At 45.7% G+C, this 16,760-nt stretch overlaps 1 protein-coding gene across 1 annotated transcript in view; it reads right to left on the minus strand.

The window, feature by feature from the left end:
• Nucleotides 1–5,961, minus strand: part of LOC144175024 (uncharacterized) — a 174,594-nt gene extending 168,633 nt beyond the window's left edge. The window contains exon 1 of the mRNA XM_077704039.1: nt 5,657–5,961. The gene's annotated coding sequence lies outside the window, so the exon portion shown is untranslated. The remainder of the gene's footprint in view (nt 1–5,656) is intronic.
• Nucleotides 5,962–16,760: the final 10,799 nt, after the last annotated feature.

The raw sequence follows: 16,760 nt of genomic DNA on the forward strand, positions 1-16,760 counted from the left end.
GTAATGCCAATATGTCAGATGTAGTATTTATATGCAAATCGTTAACGCAATTGTGAGCGAAGAGACGAAAGTTAGATGTAGGTCTAGGTAGTTCATCAGTGTATATTACAAAAAGAAGTGGCCCCAGTGCTGTTCCCTGAGGCACACCAGAGAGCACGCGTTCATGCCATGGCGCATGCGAATTTGCGTCGGTGAATGGCCGATGATAAGGATTCGCTTAACCAGTTCAAAAAACGCTTCCAGATTAAGACAAGGTCCTTTCTGGTCGTAGGAAAATATGTAGGACTTCATCCAATGCTTTCTCTTAATCAATAAAAATTGCGTCAGTAGGAATTAATGTTGCGGCGTAAGAATGAATGTATGCCATGACGTAACGGGGCAATCGGAGTGGCGCAGAAATGACATTTACGAAAGCCGCGCTGCTCGGGATGAAAAAAGTTAACGGAGGCAAAAAATCAAGCGATATATGAGTACAAACTGTGCCCCATTATTTTAGAACAAACAATATGAGTAGAAACAGGACGGTAAATGTTAGGAGCACAACGATCGTACTTTTAATGAGCTTGGGGTAACCTTACCGATCCGCCAGCCATATGGAACTAATCACGTGTTCAGGGGCTCTTGAAAATAAGCGATAAAAGCGGCTGCGTATCGTCTTTTGGTACTTTTGCATTCACAGGATCAATACTGACAGGTAATAACTTTTTCAGTGAATCAGCAACTTCAACTATGCCGCACTATCCAAACTAGACGCTTTGAATGGGGGAGCATTTAAAATAGGGGCCAGTGCTAAGGTTAACTACGGGTTCAAGCGTTAAAGCGGAGCTAAAGTGGCGTTTATTACCCGAATCTCTGTTCGAGCTCCGGGGTGAGAATTCCAGAGTTATCGCACAGGGAAATTGAGTTAGATTAACTGGAAATAATCGTTTTCCAAAAGTGCTTGCGATCAGCTAGTGACCAGCATTGAAGGCAAGGTGGCAGAAGAAAAAGCTTCATTTAGCATGTGCGGTTGAAGTTTTGCAATTATTAGCCACAGCGTAATTTTTTTAGACGTGACTTGTGTTAGAGTTTTTGCTGACCGGAACAACTGCTTTGCTGTGTTGCTTAGGCATTTTAGCGATGTACTAAAACCACGACGTACTAGCCCACTCTCGTATCATGATAGTATAGTAATCTAAAAGCTTATTAAATATTGTATCTCAGTTTTAAAAAGAAGTCTGTTGAATTCAAGTGAGCGCTGTAAAAATCTGAAAGAATAGCGCCCAAAGAAGTTGACAAGTTTTGGTTCATACTAGCGTAATCCCCGTTGTCGTACAACCTGAGTGTTTTTCTATGTTTTTTTTTCTTCTGTGTTAGCTGCACTAAAATAAGGCAGGTATCTAAAACCAGCTGATCACTTAGGCCATACTTCTGTCTTTTGCTCAAAAATAAGGCATGTATGTACAACCACAAGATCACTTAGGCCACGAACCAACACCTTAATCTCTGAGCAGGATCACTGCGGCCCAGAGTTCTGGGTTTGAAGATGCTATTAGAGCTCTGTCCCTTCCCAAAACAACGCAACCACCGCGAGCAATGCCATCTCAGTTTCCGCCCTGGACATTAGCGTCTACTCGTATAGGTTTAGGCATCCCAGGGATGACAAGTAAGAAGATAACGCCCCAGGCTGAACTGCTCCAAGTGGCGTTGGACTACATGCACAGTTTGCATTCCACCAGGGCTCATATTTTTACTGATGGGTCTTCGTTGCCTCAAAGTTCCTCCTCTGGATTATTCGTCCCGTAGACCCGTAAAGTCTTCTCCTACCGTTTAGAAAGACCAACGTCCTCGACGTCAGCTGAACTACATTCCCTCAAAGAGGCAATCCGCTACATCCTCCGTCAAGAGCCCAATGAATGGACCATATTCACCGACTCGAAACCTGCCCTTCTGTGTCTGCTTAAGAGCGGCAAGCACCTTATATATGAACTTGCCGTTCAAGATATTCTCTACCTACACCACCTTGCAGTAGGCGCTGGGCACAATATTGTGGTTTAGTGGGTGCCTGGTCACTGTGGGTTAACAGTAAACCAAAAAGCTGATGACGCTGCTTCTGTAGGCCCCACCTGCCGAAATATACGAAGAATATATTTTACCAAACACGACGCTTCCACCTTGGCCACACGCTACGCCCTTTCAGAGAGAAACAGAATCGAGTCAGATCCTACCTACCACCACAAGTTCCTCTACTCCCTTGACCCTCAGCTGTTGTCAAGACTTCCTCACCAGCTCCCCCGTCATCTATAAACATTATTTCATCGGCTCTGACTTAATCCAGCGTACTCTACTCCAACAGCCATTTGCGCATTGGACTATCTCCCGATTCAAGGTGCAACAACTGTGCATCGGAAGACACAATTGAGCATCTTTTACTCTACTGTCCTGCCTACAAGGACTCTAGATCAACCTTGCTACACAACGTTGCACGCATAGGTTATACGCAAGGACCAGTGACTTTAAAAACCATTTTAAAGGCCCTGGCCTTCTTCTCAGCAACGCCTAGCCATAAAATTTCTTTTTTCGTACCTCAGTGACACTGGCTTAATTGAAAACTTTTGCACTTGCCTTTTTCTTAACCTAAGTTCGTTGGCCCTCTCGAAGCTTGTACTCTTTTCTGCCCTCCTCTCTTGGGCCTTTCCCCCTTTTCCTCCTTGCCTCACAGAGTAGCATGAAGGCGATTTTGTACACCGGCTAAACACTCTGTTTTCTAATAAAGAGCTTCTCTCTCTCTCTCTCTCTCTCTCTCTCTCTCTCTCTCTCTCTCTCTCTCTTAGGCCACGAAGGGAGGTCTAAAAAGGAAGTTGTCAGGGTGTGTAGTTAAGACAATGTCTAATTGTGAGGACAGTGGTCGGCAATGCGTTGTAGGGCGGCCAGTTGTGTCAAACTAAAAGCCTTCCCCTGTTTAAAAACTCGCCAGTGGGCTCATCTTCAGACAACATAGAAGCAACATCAGACCAACCAATAGCGAGAAAAAGTCACTAAAACATAATATAGGACTTTTTTGGTAAGTCCATTTTAGTTGGTCTAAATATCACGAAGCAGATTGGCAAAAGAGCTGGTGTGATCGCAGACTCCGATCACAATGCGCGGGTGACATGCGCAAAGACAAATTTTTACTTATGTACATGCAATGCTGATGCATACACAAGGTAGGTCCCGTTTAAACACCGCCGTGCACAACGCAAATTGTAAGATATGTCACTGCGGAATATTTTAAAGTTTCTAGAATATGACAATAACTCGAAATCATCAAGTGACGTTTAATACATGCTTTGTTAAGCAGAATGACGTTGCAAGATAACAATGTTATGTTATAGAGAGGGAATAACACTTCATATTTTGGTAGCAAAAACTGGGAGAAGAGAGAGAGAGAGGCAGAACTCTTTAATGTTGAGTGGAGGGGTCAGCTCTGCCACCCGCAGTGCTTGCTACGTCAGATGGGTATGGTTATATTGCAGTGAAGTGGATGAGGGAGGTTGGGAAGACTTCTCTCCCACAACAATGAGAAAGAAGGGTCTCACGTTGTTGTTTTATCGGTAGCTAAATGTTTTTTTCGGCAATTTTACTACACGCATGTCAAACACGCGCAGATTTTGTTGCTTACGGGAATCTTTTTCATGGCACTAGGTTATAATTTGTGTTTTCGGGATTTCCCAAATGTTATTAGCCAAATTTTGTAGACAAGACGAGCGATTAACGACAGACCCTGGAATATGCTGAAGCCAGTTTCTGTACGCTTACTGCGTGCATTTTTGGCAAGAAACAATTCTATTCGATGCGCCCGCTCACTGTCACGCTCTGGACGGTGGTTTCAAGAAGACAATGACAAAGCTCAACTACGATTTTTTTTTTACTTTCCCGCAATAATCAATGACAAAGTGACCGCTTTCCCGAAGAATGTACCGACCATAACACACTGGCACAAAAGTTCGCAACGCCGTGTTTTGTGAACTTGTAATATGTACAAAAGCTTGTTGCAACGCAGAATCTAAAATCCCAAAGCAAATGCATTTTTAAAATAGTGGAAAGAGACAACTTCATCTGGCAGGGACTCAAATACTCTTTTTTTTTTCGTTCATGCCTGGGTGGCATTTCAGCTTTCCAAGTGAAATAAGCGCTCGAAAGCTGTAACGTTGAATGGAAACTGCCCTGCTGGCAAGGTAGCTTTGGACAAGCAGGAGATACACTCGACAAGTGCAACAAAACGCCGTATGTTCGGGTGCCGTAAGGTTCGTTTGAAAGCCTCCGAACGTGGCAGAAATTTCGTCCAATTTTTTTACGCCCAGAGATGCATCGTAGAACCTCTCAAGAGACAGATGGCCTGACGTTAAGAAGTTTCAAGAAAACCTAATATACAGCTTTCTGACTGCTTGACTAAGCCGGTAGCCGCAGGCAGAATACGATAAGTGTTAGCTCTCGTTTGTGGTAGGGGTACCAAAATTGTTTCAAATGTGGTCACCCCTGGTCATGCCCGACTGACCACTCAAATCAAACGTAACGAGCGTTGGCAGAATTTGAAACATAATATTCCGTATTAGAAAATGTTTGGAAAGAAATGATATTTGTTTGAAATAACGGTCATTTATAATATAACCCATGAACTGCGTCAGAAAATGTGTTGTGCGCCAAGGCCATGTTGATGGGCGGGAAAATTTTCTATTTTTCTCCTTCTACAGAAGAAAAAAACTAATTCTCAGCCCATATTTGCTATGGAAGTGGCGAGATAAGATTTTCAAATAGGTTGGCCAGAGAGACAACACAGGCTGGTCCCGTCCCCGTCTTGGAAGAGACTCAATGTTGTGATATTGCGGCATAGCTTTGGAAAATGCGATACTTTTTTTAATCTGCTTAATTTCAGACAAAGCTAATTGATTCTGCTAATAAGCATGCAATTATGGGAAAAGTGCAGGCAATGTTTTTTTTGGTTCTGGCATTGCCCCTCTATGACGATAAGATTGATTCGGTACTTCACTGTGACATATTTATATTTATTTAGCTCGAGTTACCTTCCACGAGGATTATTTAATTTGCTGAAATCGCATTCCGACAAATGTAGCCCAGCTGTTTTTCCTGAAAACGAGGTAAGTATTTTTTATGAGTATTTGAAGCAAAGTACACAAATGACCTTGGCGTGCGTTCCGCTTCGGACTCCTAACGAGAGATTCGGTTGACGTAGTACCCTCTCCAAAGTCACTCAAAGTGTTTTTGTGCGTCTTATTGACTTTGAAATTAAGTAAACGAAATAGTTTGCTCGAGTGCTGATATTGGAGGTGGAAATTGATCGACGAATTATTAGAGAACCTTGTGAGGTGTTTTAGAACGGCAACATGAAGCTAATAATTACTTAATGACACGTTCACACAGCAGTTACAACAGTAGGAACTACACCTGCGAAGCTTAGGCAATGCTCATCTACCAGATGAGCAGACGGAAATCACCTGTTCTACAGGATATTGCTGGGTGTTTGTTATCGCGTTGTTCTTTTGTTCTTCCCGAATTGAATGTATGAACGCGACTTTTTTTCTTGTTGAGCTAAGCAAGTCTTGGGAGTGACCGTGACGTTGCGATAAAAAGAAAAAAGAACGACAAAAACTGATATGCCCAAAAGCAGGCTTGCCTGTGCAGTCCGGTGAGACGAAAGGCAATGGCTGGGGACACGCAACAGGCCCAAATCCCAGGTAGCACGCTGGGCCCAAAACCGTTTTCTGCACGTCGCGCTCAGTGAATCGCCGTCGAACTGCCCTCTCACTCGCTTCACTTGGAGTCGGCTTTTTGACTGGGCACGCTTAGCTGCGACCGGCCCCTTTCTCTGGCCCCCTACTGACGTCACAGGCACGAGTAGACGTGCTGCCGAAGGCAAACAGTGACGTCACGACTGCCGAGCGGCTCGAGCTGGACAACCGCGCGACACGCACCCACGATTCGGGACGGCCCGGCGCTAATAAACGAACTCGTGTCGCTACCTGACGCGGGGGCGAGGGGTTCGGTGGGCCCCTTTCCCGCGCTTTTTCCCCCTGCTCCCCGTTTCTCTTCCCCAGAGCGCGGGACTCGGCGCAGCCAGCCAATAGGAGATGCGCGCGCGATACGGTCTTCCCTGAGGAGGTGGGGTCGGGGAGCGCGCTCCGGAGGATCGCTTGCAGGCGTCGCGTTTGCAGTGCGAAGCGGTGGCATGCGGGCTTTTTGGGGGAAGCGCGCTTCCCTGTGCGAGGCGGAAAAAGGTTGACGGAAGCCTGTAGAAAGGGAGAAGAGGTTGGCGGAAGGCGAGAGCTTTTAGGCGTTTTTTGCCTGTTACGCGATTCTAGGGTTTTGTTCCCTTGGGGCTCATAATTCGGAAAAGGGAGAAGACGTCACAGCAGGGGACGGCGATGAGAAGTATTGTGACGAAGCGAGCGGGATATTGGTTCGAAGAAGCGCGGAGCTAAAGATCGTCTTTTATATCAACGTCCCAAAACCCCACCCCTCGGGCTGCATTTGGCCTGCGGATGCCTCGCCCCAGGTCGGAGGCTGGCCTGACAAACACTGGGCACTCCGGGCCTAAGACAACTTCAGGCCACCATGACGCCTGCGCAAACCTATTTCTGTAGGCGTGAACACCGTTCAAGCTAATCCTCAACCTTTTGAAAGCTGGAACTATATCGAGCTATATGAGAACTATATAAGACAATCGTTCAGCCACCAGTCGCCTGAATGAAACTCGAATCGTGAAGGTGCGGCGAAACGTCTATAGTGGACATTAGGATTGCTGACATATCTGATTGATTGTATCGTTTGCTGCGCCGATGCAACGCAGGCGATAAGGCGCGTCGTAGTCGAGGACTCCGGATTAATTTTGACCACCTGGGAATCTTTAATGAGCGCCGAAATCTCGTACACACGGACGTTTTCGCTTTCCGTTTCCACCAGAACAGTGGCCGCCGAGGACGGGAATCGAACCTGCGTCCTTGTGCTCACCAGCACAACGCCTTAGGAGTGCTGAGATATCGAACGCAATCATCTTGCACCGATGACAACCGAAAGCTTTACAGCTGTAGCCGAAAACGCCGTAGGTAGACGTACAGCTTCCGTTTATCCTTTCCAACTTGAATTTCGTGCTTATTGGCAAGATGGGAAGAAGGAATAAATGCTGTATTTTCTGGATCGACGGAAGTACAAGGAAAGTACAAACCGTCGTAAGTTGACTTACATACCCAACGTAGGCACTTCTAGCTTACGTTCAGCGAAAAGATACTGGGCTGTATCCAAAAGAGCCGATTAAAAAACATTTGACGCAATGGCACCAAAATTTAGATTCAGCGCATTTTATGAGCAAATTCAATTGATATGCTCATTCTTTTAACATTGATATTTTCGGTGAGCGCGACCACGGGCGGCGCTGCGAAGCGCGCCTCCGTGACATCGGCTTAGGGATTCTCGCATTTTTCGTCTGCTTCACTCGGACTCGCTCTCCCTGCTGTTTATTTGAGCTCGGTTGACGTCTGATGCTTTTCCGCGCCAGGTTTGGCGTGTGCGCAACTTTTTATCGCAATAATAGACTTAAAATCGCATAGACTAGCTCAAGGCGTGAGTTAAAGTATTGTTTTGGGTATCGCTACGGAAGAAACGTTGCCGGCATCGCCCCATTCCTTGCGAAGCCGTCCCTGTGCGGAGCGCGAAAAGTCGAGCTCGGCGTCAACTTCTGTATCGAGCAATCTTTCCAATATAGGGAACAGCCAGCTGCTAGTCACCGACAACAGCGAAAATACTTGACCAAAACAAATTCCAGGCCATCGGGGCTGTCGGCTTTGGTGTCGATTCCCGGTAATCGTAAAACAGTTTCTGCAACCTTGCCGAACGATCGAAAGTATAGTATCACATCACCTTACGTTGTCATGGCATGGAAGTATGTCGACATGCACTATGGGCTGCAAAAACTGTAGGTTTAGTTCCAAATAACCAACTGTGTGTATAGGCGCGTGCGGGTTTGACACCGGGCTTCAAACCAGTATGGAGGTTTATTGAACAAAACGAGTCACGTCTATGGTTAAGATAGTGTAACACTATATTTGTTCAGAACTGGAGGGATATTTTGTTACATTTCGCACAGCCATATCTTCCCAATATTCAGATTTGCGTTAGAGCAGAACTCCACTCAGGAGGAGGAGGAGGCGGAGAAAACATTATTTAACACTAAAATCAAGCTTGTTTGTGGGCTGGGTCCTCAGTCCAGGACAAGAGACTAAGAGCAATTTTCTTCAATTCATAGAACGCAATTCCTAATGGACTGGGATTTGTTCTTTACGCCTGGAAGTATTGGAAAACAATAAAGAGCTGCCTGGAAATATTTTTCGGTTTCGATTCTTGTAATATATGCACATATACTATTTATTGCGTTCGTTAGCGAGCATATTAGGCCTTCAACACCGTAATCATGTCATGATTGTTCAGGTTGAGAGTCAGTTCGTTATGATAAGGATGGTTACGGCAGAAATTCGGAGCACAAAAGCCTCCTTGGAGTAATCTGGACAACGTTGCCTGGGGCGCCATCGTGGTGGCATAGCACAAACCTCATTATATTTGCATGTGAATAAACAGCGCACGCTGTGGATATGCACCTTCTTGCACGCAGCCTTCTTGCAAGACAATTTTGGAAGACGACAATGTATGCCATACAGCCTGAGTAAACTATCCACGCGATCTAAATTTGTGGGTCTCGCAAACATCCCCAAACCTACTAATATTTGTGATGGTGGACAAAAATTAATGCGTTGGGCACAGAAAAAAAAAATTACCTGATACAAGTCAACAACAAGCAAAGAAATAGAAGACAGCCGCTTTATTTCCTGCTATGCGATTCGCGTGTAAGGGCCTGCTGCTTGGTACGTAGCATGAGGCTTTCGAGTATCCATAAGAGCAATTAAGAAATACTCTAGGGAAGCCAACCCATTTTGAATACTTATCGAGGAGCCCTGAGCGCTGAACCTCGCGAATAAGCTAAAAAGGACGAGTCACACACGATCTTCTGACCGATGCTCCGAAGAAAGCTGATCTTTCTCTTCTCGCGTATTGCAAACTTGTGGGGAATACAGCTTGAAATTATTCAGATGTGTTGGACGTTGGCAAAAATAACTGAATTACCAGAAATACGCTTTCCAATGCACTGCAGCATCAAAGCGGGCTTTTTCTAGCACAGGCGCCGATGCCCCTCACAAGCGGAGTGTAGCAGACGACAGCTGCGCGAGTCCCTAGGCCGACGTCAGAGCCAGGGGGCGCCACTCAAACATCTCACCGCCAATAGGCGAACAAGTGTATCCAACAGTGGGGGCATACGTTAGATATTGGGTATCTTGTTTTACATCTCGAAAATAAAAAATACATGTAAAATATTTTCCGGCAACTTCTGTTTAATGTGAATTTTCTGTGATGTTGTAGCACTAAAGATATTTACCGTTCTTTTTTTCAGCTGACCTTCTAAAGCGAGTTCTTTTTTCTGGTCCAAATCAAAATAAAATATCTTCGGTGCTCATTAGGAACGCCGACTTATCGTGCGCTAGCATGAAAACATCGTGCAGTAAACTAGTCCAGTCAAATCACTAATTGTACCATCATTAATTCTGTAATTCGCGTCTCTATAAATGTCAAAATGGAAATGCGTACTGATGTGTGTCATGCGTTCGGTGCATAATACTTTTGAAGCCACTAATTCGCAATGGTAAGAAATTGTACCTCAATCAAATGCATAATCAATCATTTATTGATCGTTTTCTCTGAGTTAAAAATTGTTTCCAACCCCCGTGACGTATAAACAATAAGCATGTATAAAATAAGTGATTGTACAAACAAATGCAATTCGGATGAAGTACACAAATGTCAATAAAACCTTGTTATGGAATGTCAGTAATAAATTCACGAAAAAAAAAAAACTACCAAGGTAGGTGGACAACACCTCCGTGAAATAATTTCACTTTTTGAACGGAGCCTGAAGAATTCTATCCAGTGAAAGCGCGTTAATTTCGAACTTTATTTATTCAAACTTATGGATAATTCGAACTGCACGGTTTGATCCTGCGAAGTCTCCATAGACGTCTATGTATAAAGAAATCCGTTAATTGGAACCCGAGTAGGCTCCACCACGGATAATTCGAACTACGCGCCACCGCGCCAAAGCCTTGGCGCCTGGCCCACGGCGAGAGAAACGCACCCTGTGCATACACGCAGGACTCCCAAGGACGGAGAAGGCAACATAAAGTAAACCAATCTACATCCCACATGGCGGACTTTTTTGAAGACGCATTCTTTGAAAACTACGTCGATGAGAACACAGTGTTGTGCGTGGTGCAATGACAGATTAGGAGGAAGGGGAGGAGAAAACTTTATCAGTGAGATCGAGCTGGTGAGTGGCCGGGGTCCGCCGTCCAGGACTCCATTGGGGCGGCCCGCCGTCTTCGCCGTTTCAGCGAGCCAAAGCTGCTTGCTTAGCTACGAGCTGGCAAGTTCACCCCTCCCACTGCCTGCCCAAAAGGCATGCAGTGGGCGATGGACTTGCCAGTTTGAAGTGCATGCCCAAACCATATGGAAGAGCGTTGCTGGGCTGCCGCGGTGTCTGCACAAGGGGTATACTATAATATGGGGTTAATGGCGTGTAGCCGTGTGGGATGTGGAAATGGGTTTGTTTGAAGTGGTCGGAGGGTGACTTGTTGTTCTTTTGTCAATTTTTCTGTCGGTGGTGCGAAGGTGCGTCGTGTGAGCATGCAGTGTTGGGTGAGGTCGCTGTGTGTAATAAGTGAGTGTCTGGTCCTCTCGTCGTCCTCTTGCAGTGCCCGGCGAGCAAGATCTCGGGCGTGAGCGTGAGCCGCTGCATTGCCGCCGAAGGAATGAGTGGGCAGGCGTCCAAATGATTTTGATTGTTCTTTCAGGAGGGGTTAGAATGCGTAGTGCTTTCGCGGAAATCCTTTCGGCTATGTACTTTCGACATACCGATTGCGAGCATCACATCTTAGGTAAGAACCGCAGAACCTGTAGATGACACTGACAACGAGGAGAATGAGGACGAAGCATGACGTGGCCGTCCGCTCAAAATTCATGCCCAGATTGAATGCCGCCCGTCTTTTCTTCAGTTTTCAAGAAGGCGAAGATGCGTTTCCCCGCTACATTCGTTTCTTAGAGCAAGGAGTGCAGACGGTCGCCTTTAGAGAAAAAATGCAGGCTACAATCACGGACTTTTTCCCGCAATAAACTGTTGACATGCCCTACTGCTTCCCAAATGCAGTGTACTGTTGTTATTGTTCACCTCAGGTAGACAGAACTTCCAATAATTCGAACTGCGATGGCGTCCTCTTTTGGTTCGAAATAACGAGCTTTTACTGTATTACATCATCCGACACCCACCGTGCGAGTATGATAAATTCGATTGCGCAGCATTTAATTTTAGTGGTTTGCGAATAAATGTAAAAAGGACATAGTTTGATTGGACGCTAAAATGAGAGACCCCTCTTAGCTTCATTAAACAAGTTCCCTGTGGAGCGTTTATATAGAGGAAATAGCTAGAAAGCGGGTGTTATTTTGAAGTAGTCGGAAGGGGAAAAACGTTTCTGCGCGGCAAAATATTAATGCAGCGTAATTATTTTGGTTCAACCATTAGACGGGTTCAACCATGCTAGGTGAGGTTCCCTGGGACACAAACAGCATTTCCTCACCAGACAAGGATTTTGCAACTCTGGTGGAGTACATTTGCTAAAAAGCTCCCAACGATTATGCAATCACACTATCGGGCTTCAGGCACTCGATAGGCGTGGCTGCAAATCCTTGGCAGAGGCCTTTGTCCTGCAGGGAACATAACCAGGCTTAAGATAAAATAAGAGAAAAATATTTTGGTATAATATTTCTTCTATTTATCAATCAATTGTATTTGCAACCCTCACACCGGGGAGTCATTGCATCCGCCTGTAAATGCAAACTAAAAGCACAGACACACTTCCAATCTTGGTGTCATTGTGACCCTACCGCCTGTGGTCGGCGTCTATCCGCCAGAAAACGAGCCCTCTGCCGATTACCAGTGATAAATCAATATTTGATGCCCAGATATTGTCGATATCACCGAAGACGATGAGTCAGAGCCACGAATCGGCAACGAAACAATCTTTAAATGCGTCTAGGCGAAGTCACGGCAAAGCAAAAACCACTGAAGTGGACGCGTCCACTAACATGAGTGAAAATACAAACTGGCACAGAACAATTGTCTTGTGTAAGTTTGAATAACACCCTATTGTGAATAGATAGTGCAGTGCTATTTCCGGTTCGATATTATTAGTTCGTGATATGGTGTTATTCAGACTACGGTGTTATTCCAACTTACACAAAAAAATTGTCTTGTAGGCAGTCACAATGGCGGAAACGTATTTTTTGGCCCCGTTATCCCTGCGTTTGTTAACAAACGATACCGAAGGGAAGACTGCCTCACGTATTCCGTAGAAAGAAAGAAAGAAAGAAAGAAAGAAAGAAAGAAATAAAGAAAGAAAGAAAGAAGAAGACAGACGGACAGACAGACACACAGATAGATAGATAGATAGATAGATAGATAGATAGATAGATAGATAGATAGATAGATAGATAGATAGATAGATAGAGAGAGAGAGAGAGAGAGAGAGAGAGAGAGAGAGAGAGAGAGAGAGAGAGAGAGAGAGAGAGAGAGAGAGAGAGAGAGAGAGAGAGAGAGAGCTCTTTAATAGCCAGAGACAGAGAGAGCTCTTTAATGGCCAGGGAATGTCAGGCAGACTACCCACCCTACTTGCAATGGGAAGGAAGGAGGTATGAAAAGATCAGAGAATAACGTCAAGAGAGACGGGCTAGCTAAATCGAATGGGCAGTCATGTATGCATGTCATTGTATGCCACGAGTGGAATTTTAGCATAGTTCTATCTCCACAATGCTGCAGTGCCGCTTAAAGCCGTCTTTGCTGTAACAATGCACTGACTCATTGTATCGTGCATGAACCTTGCATCAATTGTTACTTGGCATTTTCTTAGAACCATTGCACGAACCCTTTCATACGTCGTTGTCATCACCTTAGACTATGTATTCATTTTGTACTCGTTTGTGACATTTTCTCGGACCTATTGTACCCTGCATCAACTTTGTATTTGTATGCATTATAACATGTCATTTCCGCAGTGCATGTGACGTGCCCACGTGACTTCGTGACTTTTTTTAGAATATTGTTGCATAATATTCCGAAAGTGGACGACGTGTCACAAACTCGCATGCACCTCGCCCTGATTTATTTTACGTTCGCTGTTCATACACGAAGAGGGGCCCAGAAAATTCGGCTCCAGCCCCCTTACTCAACCAAAAATAGCAGGGAACGTTCAACGGCCCACGCGACTAAACGAAAAAAAAAGGCGAATCAAATACGTGTCAAATGGGAGACACGCATGTCTGTTTTAGGAGCTGCCTGACAAAACAAGCAACAAGAAACCCACCACCGTGTCGCGGTGTTGTTAGGTTTCGAGTGCTTTCCAGACGTGGGGCACCTGCCGGAGTATTTAAAGGTGCAGACGGTACAGGCAGAAAGCACGACTGCGGCAGACGCTTCGTTTTTTTGTCTGCTCTCAAAGTGCGGAGTGGAATTGTATTAAAGATGGTGTCCTACAGGACAGGCTTATCCTCCGTCATGCCAAGACAGAACAGACTTATCCTCCGTCATGATGTTGGGGGTCGTGGGTCGTCATTACGGCCCGCTACGGTCAGGAGTCCAACTTGCACTGCCAGTTCTTGAATCGTCACTTTCACCGTCCGAAGACACCGCTACCAAGGAAGCATCGCTTCGAAGGCGGCCACTCTCGACCCAAGACAGCGGTGCGTTATCGGCAAAAACGATGAATATTATAGGAATCCAGTGCCTCGAATTTACCCCAAATTGTACATGTTAGCTACCACATAGTTTGTAATATTAGATGCAAAGCATCTCTTGCTCGGGGCCATGTCCGGCGTCCGCCCGTTGTCCGCACCTCTCCCCCTACACTATAAATAGAAGAAATAATTACGCGGCGCCCGGTTTCGAACCCACTACTCTCTCGCCGCAACGGGAGGTACGCGGCGCTCTTCCCAATGCGCTACAAAACCGAGACAGGAGTACCTAAGTGCTACGAACGCGCTTTATGTCCTTAACTCATTCAAACTACGTCAAGTAGTTACAAGAGAAGGCACGCGAAGATGAACGTCAACGGAAACAACGAACTGAAAACTTTAAAGGAGGATGTTAGCGTCTCTTGCTCGGGGGGATGTCCCGCGTCCGTGCCCCGTCCGCAGCGCCTCTGATGATGATTGTGTCAGGATGCCCCTAGGCACTGGCCAACCAAAGAATCCATCACGAGATAGCTTCGCGCTCAACCACCGTCGTCATCTTCCCGTAGGGGAACCGCTGAAGACCCAGAAGGAGAAGAAGACAAAGCTGCGAAGAGAAAGGCGTGTACGTTGCTCTCGCCCCGTCCGCAGCGCTTCTGATGATGATTGTGTCAGGATGCCCCTAGGGATTGGCCAACCAAAGAATCCATCACGAGATAGCTTCGAGTTCAACCACCATCGTCATCTTCCCGTAGGGGAACCGCTGAAGAAGAAGAAGGAGAAGAAAACAAAGCTGCGAAGACGAGAGCGTGTAGGTTGCTCTCAGCCGGTGCACCAACGTCAACAACCTTTACCTCACCAACGCTGACGGAGACTACCGATTCTACCACAGAGACTCACCGTAACACAACAGTAAGTGCATGCCTTTGCCACCGGTGTGGACCCGAACGTGGAATTCCCTCTGGAGCTACTAAACACCAGATCACTCAACATAACGGCAACACAATGGAACCACACGAAGCCCCCATGATTCTTCGCATCCTCATAAGGGTTCCCCACGGGAAGATGGTGTAATTTTTTTCTTTAACGACCCCGTAGCTCGTGTTTGTATTCTCTTGAGTTGCCTCTCGCGTGTGTTTCTGTATTTGTACATGTTCTGTTCCTTGCCGAGTAAGATATAAATCTCTGTGCTTTGTTCTTGAAGGCACGGTTCTGACTAGTTCTCTCCGCTACTGCCTGCCAAATCTGGGCATCAGGCGGCCAACCCTCGTCAGGGGTGGTCAGTTGAGTTTAGTATGTTTTCTCGGTAAACACCCTCAACGGTGACATTCTCTAGTCGCTGCTTATCGGCAGAGTTAACGATTCATTTTTCGCAGGAGGCACCGCCATAATCAGTCAATTAACCAGTCAGCCAATCAGCCAGCCGGTCACTCCCACTGCTTTTGTACGTGTAGATAAAAGCTGCTTGATTTACCAGTATTGGGATCATGCGAAGGAGGCCTGTGATGGCTCGCATGGATTCACCATTTATAGCTTCTACTTTAGCATGTTGGAAAATGGTGAGGCGCGGGAACTTCGCTGTTGAAACATAGCACATACTAGCCTCCTAGAGACCTCAGTTTTTGCACCACCCGCTTTTGGGGCAATGGGGCGGATCGGGCCAAAGGTATTTGCTGTAGATTGTCTGACTGTTCTTAGTCATGCGGCAACGGTACCACCCTCGCGAATATTCAGGCCCCAAATACGCAGCTCTGTTGCTTCTACACGCTGATGAACCTCTTCGTGCAGGGATGAAGGTGGACAGCGAGCTTCCTGCGGCCAGCTTTGTTCGCAAATGCTGTGTACTTTGTCTTCACCAACCTTCAACGACTTTCACACACAAGGCAAACCTGCTATATTTTTATGGCGGTGTTTCTACGACAACGACAATGTCATGTTGAATACATTGCAAGTAAAGTCTAATAAAACGTGAAGACGCAAAGCATGATACTTCTTCGCTACTTCTGTCGTTATGCAGTTACATCGTACTGTGGTTCTAACGATTTTTTTTTTCCCGCAGACCATCGCGCCGCGTTTTAGCGAGCACTTCCGTTAGAAACTTGCAGAGGTGACTAAAGGCGCTTCGCGGAGCTTCAAAGCAGTGTGAATTATGCAGCAAGGGCTTTTAGTTCCTTCTCCGTCTAAGTTATAAAAACAAACAGCTTCCGTTTTCAACAGAGAGGCCGAAAGGAGATACTTATGGGATCAAGGTAGTGATCGATCGCTTCTTGTTCAGAAAGCCGACATTAAGTAAGCTTTATGGGCTGAACTTTCATTTGCTCTTTGCGGAGTAAGTGGTTTCAGCGCATTGGTAATCACTTGTGCGTATCTTTTAAAAGGCAAGTCCAAATCAAAAGTACCGCCTTGGGCTCATATTTTAGGTTAAATTTTTTTTACAGTGCATAAACGGCTACCGAACTTCAAGCGTTTGAAAAAGCACAGTGTAATGACAATTCCAAGAGTTTCTTAGAACGTACTGGACAGGGTAGCATACACCTTAATTACATACGAAAAAATTCAGGATGCTTGCGTACATTTTCTCCCCACTGTTACTTTTCCAGATGGCTTGAAGCAAATATTGAGCATGCCTAGACAAAGAGAAGGTTATTGCGGTAACTGTATAAGAAATTTGAATGCAGTTTTCAGGTACACTCCTAGGTCTCCCGGTGTTCCCATGAATGTACTTTAACTTCCTTAGCCTAAGCCGCACACGATGCATACAAAGTTATATTAACGGCCTCTAAACCGGTAAAGCCCGACTATAAACTTTACAGAAACAAGAAACCTCCCCAGCCTGCAGCAACGACTTTAAACAAGGAGATCTAGGGGTGTCCCTCATAAGGTGGACAATGATACTAACTTAT

This window comes from Haemaphysalis longicornis, unplaced genomic scaffold, assembly GCF_048455015.1.
Source record: "Haemaphysalis longicornis isolate Haplotype H1 unplaced genomic scaffold, Haemaphysalis longicornis Haplotype H1 scaffold_3, whole genome shotgun sequence".
Classification (NCBI taxonomy): domain Eukaryota; kingdom Metazoa; phylum Arthropoda; class Arachnida; order Ixodida; family Ixodidae; genus Haemaphysalis; species Haemaphysalis longicornis.